The sequence below is a fragment of the Orcinus orca genome, chromosome 14 (genome assembly GCF_937001465.1).
Source record: "Orcinus orca chromosome 14, mOrcOrc1.1, whole genome shotgun sequence".
Taxonomy (NCBI): Eukaryota; Metazoa; Chordata; class Mammalia; order Artiodactyla; family Delphinidae; genus Orcinus; species Orcinus orca.
The window spans coordinates 7,827,583-7,835,636 of NC_064572.1; the positions used below are offsets into that span (position 1 = coordinate 7,827,583).

Genomic DNA, 8,054 nt, shown 5'->3' on the forward strand with positions numbered 1-8,054 from the left:
CATATGACGCAGCATTTCCACTCACTTAAGAGAATGAAAGCACATATCCTCACAAATACTTGTACATAAATGTCTTAGTCATAAGAGCCAAGAACTTCAACAACAGGTGAAGGGTTTGAACAAGTGGTCCTCAATCCAGACCATAATATACCACTCAGCAATAAAAGACAAGGAACTACTGGTGTTTGCAACAACTTGTACGAATCTCAAAACATGCTGAGCGGAAGAAGCCAGACCCAGAAGACTTCACACTGTACGATTCCTTTGACAGAAAGTTCTCAAAAAGGCAACACTAACCTATAGTGACGGAGGCAGACTAGTGGTTCCCTGGACAGAGTTATTAGTGGACTGCCTGTCAAGGGGCATAAGGGAACTTTCCGCATGATAGAAATGTTCAGTATTTTGATTGTGGTGGTCACAGCAATATACACATTAATGAAAACTCATCTAACTCTATAAAATGGGTGCGTTTGATTGTATTTAAATTATAGCTCAACAAAGGTTTCTTTTTTTAATCTTTTTATTACCTCTTTAGTAAGGTTTATGGAGGGAAAGAAATTATATGTGTGTTTTTCATCTATTATCTTTGTCTAACAATTTTTTGGTAATTTTTGAAGCATCTGTATAGGGCTTAGCTGCATGTTGCGTACTTGAGTACTTACATAACTGCTAATATTTTTATACTACTTCATAGTTTACAAGGACTTTCACACGTATTTCATGGTATCTTCAAAAATATCTTGAGAGATTTGGCATTGATTTCTTGGCTATGACACCAGAATCACAAGAATTGAAAGTAAAAAAAGTAAATTGGACTACATCAAAAGGAAAAGCTTCTGTGCATCAAAAGACACAATCAACAGAGTGAAAAGGCAACGTATGGAATGGGAGAAAATACTTGCAAATCATATATCCGATAAGGCGTTAATATCCAGAACATATAAAGAGCACCTACAGCTCAACAACAAAAAGACAAATAACCTGATTTAAAAATGGGTAAAACACTTGAACAGACATTTCTCCAAAGATATACAGATGGGCAAGCAGCATAGTCATGCTCAACTGGAACAACCGCTAAGGAAGCTCAAATCAAAACCACAATCAGCGGGACTTCCCTGGTGGTGCAATAGGTAAGAATCTGCCTGCCAATGCAGAAGACATGGGTTCGTAGCCCTGGTCTGGGAAGATCCCACATGCCGTGGGGCAACTAAGCCCGTGCGCCACAATTACTGAGAGCCCGCAAGCCACAACTACTGAGCCTGTGTGCCACAACTACTGAAGCTCGTGCACCTAGAGCCCGTGCTCTGCAACAAGAGAAGCCACCCATTGAGAAGCCTGCGCACCACAACGAAGAGTAGCCTCCGCTTGCCGCAACTAGAGAAAAGCCTGTGCACAGCAACAAAGACCCAACGCAGCCAAAAATTAATTAATTAATTTTTTTTAATGCACTTGATTAGCTGCAGTGGGAACATGTCCTCATGTCCCCCTCCACGGAGGTCCTGGCCTTCTGCTCTCTCCTGCACCAAGTGGTGCTGAATTGTTCTGGGAGCATCACTCTTCCTCAACTGCAGATCATCTTCCCAGTTGACACACCATACGGCCAAGGGGTCTGGATCAGCTCCCCAAACGGGATGGCCCCGCTGCACTTGCCCTGTTGAGAAAAGCGAGGGGAGGGAGGCTCAAGACCTGCCTGGTTTCCAGGTGCTCTCTGCCCTCTGGTCTGAGTCAGAGTGGTTCCCTTCCGTGGGGACCTTATTAAAAAGCCCTAAGACACACTTCTTTGCCACAGAGATTCCTCAGGTTCCAATCTGAGCCCCTTCCCCTGCACCTCAGTGTGTAAATCCCACACAGAGCCCCTGCCTCCCCACCTTGGCCAACCCCAAGGGCTCCGTGCAGTTGTTCTAGCATCTGTGTGGCCAGGTCTCCAGCTTAACCCTGGACCTTTCTGATTCTGCTGGCAGCCGCTGCACTGTGTGAGCCGAGGCCAAGCCTAGGCGCCCTGTACTCCTCTCACCCACACTGACCCAGTCTGCAGGCCACGGGTCCTTCTTGCCCAGGAAGGAAGATGGCATCTCCTGTCCCGGCCAGCCTTCCCAGGGGCCACAGCCAGCTCTCTTTTCTGCCCTCCTCCTCCTTGGGTTTCCTCCCAACACTCCCCCTCAAGGATCTTGGAAAATGATAAGACTCTCTGAGGTAGGAGATAAATGGACACCAAGCTGAACAGCTGTAACTGGTCTCCAGTTGGCATTTTGAGATAAGATAATAGCAGGAGTGGAAACCTGACTGAGTTAACGACAAAGTGAACAGGTTTTTCTCATTCTTGTGGTCAAGGGGATTTCCCAGCCTGACACAAGTGCAGAGAAGGCGTCAGTCTGGGGAGGGGCCAAAGGAGGGAGGGGGCGCCAGCCCATAATATGTCCTGCCAACCCCCAGAAACCCTCACTCTGGAATCCATCTAGGCTGAGAGATGTACGCGCCACCAGGGAGGACCCTGAATCAGACCTGATATGGGCACAAGCAAGATGACTGGGCAAAGGAAACACAGAAAACCGTCCCCATATAAGCAATTTAAACCACGCCTATTGCAGGCAGCTCACTCCGAGTTTGCCCATGTGTTCTTCCACATGCACTTTGCTTCTAATAAACACTTTATCCATCGCACAATCTTGTTCTTTTTGCTGAATTCTTTCTTCAAAGAAGACAAGAACCGAGGTCCCCCTTCTTCCCACCAGAATCATCTCCTTCTCGTAAAATGCTGATACACTTTCCCCAGAACTCAGAGGCTCCCTTCCTGCATCTTCAGTGACAGCCACAGGATGCTACCCTCTCTGTGTCAGAACACACGCAGCCTCTCACCCCATCACCCGCTAGCGTGGGACCTCTCAGAACCTCCCCCCGACAGGAACTTGCGCAGCTGCTGTCACTCCCCTTCTCTCTGTCCCCACAGTGACCGCCCAGCCTGAGGGCTCAGGCCTAAATCAGTAGCTCACATTTCAAAAACACACCAGTCTCCACCAGGAGAAAGTAGGAAGTGGACATTTTTATTACCATAGCCCATATTTGAAGGGGGCTCTACAGAGCTCACAGCCAATACGCAGCCAGGCTGTGGTCACAGAGGCCCGCAGCTGGGGCAACACTGGGCCACACCCACCACTCGAATCTGAGCACCTGGCGATAACTCAAAGATCTCTGGAACAAACTGGTCCAGACCTGCCAACCCACTGTGTCTCCTGAAGGGAAATTGTTATGCTTTGTCCCCAGTGAATGAAACCCAAACTCTCCCCTCCCCTGGGAAATCAAAATTGGTAAACAGAGGGGACTGGGACTGCAAGCTGTACAATCTTCCAGAGCTTCTCTGGCTCAAGGGTCAGCGTCAGCTGCTGGCCACTTCCTGCAGTGGGCAGCTGTCCTGCCCCACAAGTCTTCCAGGCTGGGCCTCTGTAGCCCAGCGGGGGACCCCCGAGGCTGCAGGCTCCGCACCTGTGCTAAAGCAGCACCCACATCCCCGAAGGTGTGCCTGTGCTGTGTCCCCAGGAAGCTCCGACGCCTTCTGGTCCGCTTACAGTAAGGAAGAAATCCGGCGTCACAGCCCACACTGCCTGGCCCCGCTGCAGCCCCAGCTCCACAGCAGGGCAGCCTCCTTGTTTACTGAGCTCTGCCTCCCCCCACACCCGCACCCCCAGGCTCCCAGGATGACTGCACAATCTGCAGATTCCTCTTGACGACCCCCCTCCGTCCTCCTGTCCCCCAGCCCCTCCCTCACCAAGGACACCCGATGCACGTGCAGTCAGGGCCCTGCCAGAGCTGGCTTTTCAGAGGGCCCCCAAGCCCAAGGCCGCTGGAGCCCAGAGCGCACCACCTACCGGGGCACCAGCAAGCTGACTCCGGAGGGACGCCAGCCAGAGGGCTACGGCAGACAGCACTCTTCCCTCAGCCCATGGGCTGTTGCGGCTTTCCTTTTTCTTTTCTTTTCCGGAATTAACATAAGATCATTTAAGACACACATTTTTAATATTCCAGCGCCTTGCTAACAACACACAGAGCAACAGTTCCAAAATAACTCAGCATCTGTAATCCATAATTTATCATCCAAATTTGTTGTGTTCAGTTATTCACATCCTGCAACAGTGTGTCCCCAAATAAGCAAACGAACTCAAAACTCACAAGATGAAAAAAATAACCCGAGCGTTGCAATGAAGGTTTCAGGTTGGGGTGGGAAAGTACAAGTTGCTGGATAGGGAAGTACAGTCAGAAAGAATTTTCATAGAAGACTTTCCTTCAAGACCTGACAATGACGTCATTTGCTGCCATCTTCTCTTTTGGAAGACAGGGGTCATGGTAGTGGTCATACACCATTTTTTTACTCCTAGTACAGAGAGCACCAAATGTTTCTTCTAGCTATTTTGGGGGCACAGAATTCAATCAACATTTCGACAGATAATGATTAACCATCTGTGATGCGCCAGGTACTGTGCTTGGTATAAAAAGGGGAATAAGGTGCAGCTGTTGACCCTGAGGAACCTGCCTGATAGACAAGGACCAGAGGACTTTGAGAGGAATCTGATTCATTCTGAGTCCCGTGAGAGCAAAAATGTGGCATATTCTTAAGGTTTTCAAAGGTCCTTCTAGACACTGTTAGGAGAGTTGATTGTCGAGGCCATGAGTAGAACGATGGAGAAGAGTTTGCAATCTTCCTGGCGTCTAGGTAGGGGCTGGTAGTCACGTGGACGGCGGGGCGGGGGCGGGGTAACACGTGATCAGATGCAAGCTACAGAGCCTTCAGCACTTGCTGCTGGTGTGAACGTGGCGTGTGAGGGAGAGAGGGGTCAGCGTGACTCCTGGATCTGGGCCCGGGCATTGTGGTGAATGATGGTGCCGTTTACTGAAAAGGAAACCACGGAGGAGGATTCGTTTCAGGCGTGAAACGAAGAGGTCTGCTTTGGACATGTTGACTTGTGCTGCTTCTTATTCATACACGGGGAGGTACTGAGGTAGCCACTGTGTCTACAAATCTGAGGCTCCGGAGAGAGGTGAGGGCTGGAGAGAGACATTGCAAGTGGCCAGTTTATAGATGGCATTTAAAGTCCTGTGACTGGACGAGAGGACCCGGGAACTGAAAGTATTAGAGAAGAGGTGTGAGGAGTGACCCTTAGACGTGCCCCTATGTGTACAGGAAATAAAGACCAGGCAACCCCAGGGAGCTGTCAGCTCCCTTTAAGATCTGCTGAAAGTGCTATCCAATACTCAGCAACTTACAGCTTAATCTCATCTGGGGTCACACTCAGCTGAGCCTGTTGCTGCTCTGAATAACCAGGAAGGCGGAGCGGGAGAACGCCTCCATCCTGCGCAGAACTCTGCGCATCCCTGTTCCCACGCATTCTCCCACCTGTCGCTCGCCCCATAGGAGGCAAGTACGGTGACCTGGGAGGCAAGGGAAGAAAGCACTCCGAGAAGACTACCCAGTGCTCCCAAAAGACAAGACCATGACCGACTATACCCAGCCCTGGCACGTCGTGGGACCTCAACGAACAGCTGAGGGAGCACAGAAAGAAGAAAGCAGGAGGGGGAGAAAGGATCTAGGCAACCGTGTAATTTTCATACATTTTCTTAGCAAAAGAGCACAGGACCAGGAGTCAGGAGACTGGAATGCACGTACCGGCCACAGGCCAGTCACCCAATCAACCTGAGCCTCTTGTAACCAATCCACAGTGCGGAACATTTCTCATAAGGTTCTGCAGTAAAGCGAGAACTCTGCCATTGCCAGTGACATTGTGACTCGGTACGTCCAACTGGAAAAAAAGTGCATCGATGAATCGAGAGTCCACAAAAACATGCATGTTTTAATCCACTTCTGAGTTTCTAGTCCAAGAAAATAATTCCAAATATTTTCAAAAGCATTTGTACCAATATTAAAATAGCCTGGGTCCCTGATGACACTGTGGGAAGATAAAGCATCAATTGTTTAACCACTGTGGTCTGGTCTCTATCACCAGCAGCTGGACACGGTACCTACCTGATTCCAAGGCTGGGGAGTCTGGCTGATTTGGGCTAATCTGGAAGTCAGGGACTTCTTGTGGTGACAGGGGAAAATAGGAAAATAGCATGTAATGAGTGATGAAATTATTCCTTCTGATCTTTTAGGGGAGAGTGAATAATCAGCTCTAATTTTAGTTTCCAGTGTGCGAATGATACAGAGAGCCGGGGGGTGTTGGAGAATGGGTATCTTCCCTGGGACTGCGGTGGTTTTAAGTGCTGCCGCAGCCACTGCTGAGGACTCTGTGGGGTGACACTGTGAATGGGAAAGGCAGGTCACAAAATTCATTCTGAGTTTTGTGACGAATGCATACAGTCACGTAACCACTACCACAATCAAGATACAGCACTGTTCCCTCACCCCAAAGTGTTCCTTCATACACTATTGCAGTCAATTCTTTCCCTGACCCCACCCAGGCAGACTGATCTGTTTTCTGTCTCTATAGTTTTGTCCGCATCATCATACAAAGGGAATCCTACAATATATAGCCTTTGGAGCCTGGCTTTTCTCACTTAGCATAAGGCTCACCCATGTTACTGTATGTTTGTTCCCTTTATTTCTGTGTAGTGTCCATTGGATGGATGGACTACAGTTGGTTCATCCATTTACCAGTGAAGACATGTGTATTGTTTCCAGTCTGGGCAGTGAATAAGGAATAAACTTTTGTGTACACGTTTTGTCTTTAGTAAGTGTATGTTTAACTTTAAAAGAAATGTGCCAAACTGTTTTTCAGAATGGCTGCCCCATTTGGCACTCCCAACCGCAAGGGATGAGAGTTCCAGTGGCTCCACGGCCTCACCAATGCTTACTGTTGCCTTTTTGTTGTTCTTGTCGTTGTTTCGGCCATTCTAAAAGTTGGGGGTGGTATCTCATTCACTGTTAATTTGCATTTCCTTAATGACTAATGACGTTGAGTATCTTTTCATGTGCTTATTTGTCATCTGTATACCTTCTGTAGCGAATTGTCTGTTCAAATCTTTTCCCCATTCCTTTCTTTCTTATTATTGAATTTTGAGTGTTCTCTATATATTCTATGTCCTATATACCTTTATCAGGTATTGAATCTGCAAATATTTTACCCCAGTCTGTGGTTTGTCTATGTATATTTTAAAAACTGAGAAGGAAAATTCAGCACTGTAAACCCCAGTCCTGGTCTCAGCTCTTCAGAATGAGCCTTCAGCCATAAATTCTTTTACCACCCTCCTCCTCAAGGGCAACCCAGGATAACATCACGTCTTCCCCTCGTATCGGTGGGACTTGGAAATAATAATTGCTCCCCTACTCCCCACCCTACAACACAAAAGCCTGTGGAGCTTCTGAGGCTCTGAATGTCTACAAGGATTAGAATTGCCTCCTACCTGGGTGTTGTGGGCTGCCAGGAGGTGCTTGGTCTCCTGTTCAACTCCTGGGCACAGGGCAAACCCTGGGAGCATGTACCCCGTGCTCAAGCTAGGGAAACCCCATCCTGAATTTTCCTTAATCATTCCCTCCTGTTATTCTTTTTTGAATCACCTCTATTTACATGTATCCCTATAAGTACATTCTGCCACTTTGCAGCTACTTGTGCCTGGAATCACACTGTAACATTCTTTTTGATTTGCTTCTTCAACTCTACATTATGGTTTCAAGACTGATCCCCATGGACACAGGTAACAATAATTTTTTCACTTTTCCAACTATGTAATGGTTCTTTGTATAAAATAGCACAATTTCGTTATCCATTCTACTCTTGACGAATACATGATTTAATCTTTATGGGTAAACTTTATGTCCTGCTCCTTCAAGGTTTTCATTTTTTTTATTTTCATGATCTTTTCTTCTCTCTCACAAAAACCTGAGTCTCTGCATATCCAAAGTTTTAGCTTTCCAAGCTACTGAATTTGAAATTAGCTTCAAATGCCTGCTTTGGCAGTTAAGGTGACCATTGACTCTGGCTTTCACATTTTGTTGCCTTGTAACAATTCTGAATCTTCAGAGGCAATGGTTGCCTTTGCACAAGGAGAGGGGCACTTATGAGGTA

The 8,054-nt window shown here is 47.6% G+C and overlaps 1 long non-coding RNA gene across 1 annotated transcript; it reads right to left on the reverse strand.

The window, feature by feature from the left end:
- Positions 1-1,422: 1,422 nt before the first annotated feature.
- LOC117197338 (uncharacterized) lies at positions 1,423-2,138 on the reverse strand. Its single transcript, XR_004477911.2, has 2 exons — positions 2,025-2,138; positions 1,423-1,651 (listed from the first exon to the last, which is right to left on the reverse strand). It is a non-coding gene; the product is annotated as an uncharacterized LOC117197338 (long non-coding RNA).
- Positions 2,139-8,054: the final 5,916 nt, after the last annotated feature.